Here is a 286-nt window from a genome sequence, read left to right on the forward strand (position 1 = left end):
TGGGGGGGGGGTAGAATGGAATGTTTCAAGTCGAAAGTACTTTGCCACAAAAACGAAGAAACAAACAAAAAATCCAGTTTTCACGGCCTGAAAACCAGACCTTGAACTCACAGTAAATACAACAAACCCGCGAAACAGAACACGACGTTTACTCGATGGATTATAAGCCGAAAATAAACTTCAGTTAGATTTACTTAATGTACCCAACCGTTTTGCGCTCCGCAATCTGCACCACACGCGCGGGAAAGCTACTTACATCTTCATGGGAAATGGACGACGCTCCATT

General features: G+C 43.7%; 1 protein-coding gene across 1 annotated transcript in view; it reads right to left on the bottom strand.

The window, feature by feature from the left end:
• Positions 1–286, bottom strand: part of LOC119587863 (cGMP-dependent 3',5'-cyclic phosphodiesterase-like) — an 88,205-nt gene that overhangs the window by 57,015 nt on the left and 30,904 nt on the right. The gene's annotated exons all lie outside the window — the stretch shown is intronic.

Source organism: Penaeus monodon, chromosome 23, assembly GCF_015228065.2.
Source record: "Penaeus monodon isolate SGIC_2016 chromosome 23, NSTDA_Pmon_1, whole genome shotgun sequence".
NCBI lineage: Eukaryota > Metazoa > Arthropoda > Malacostraca > Decapoda > Penaeidae > Penaeus > Penaeus monodon.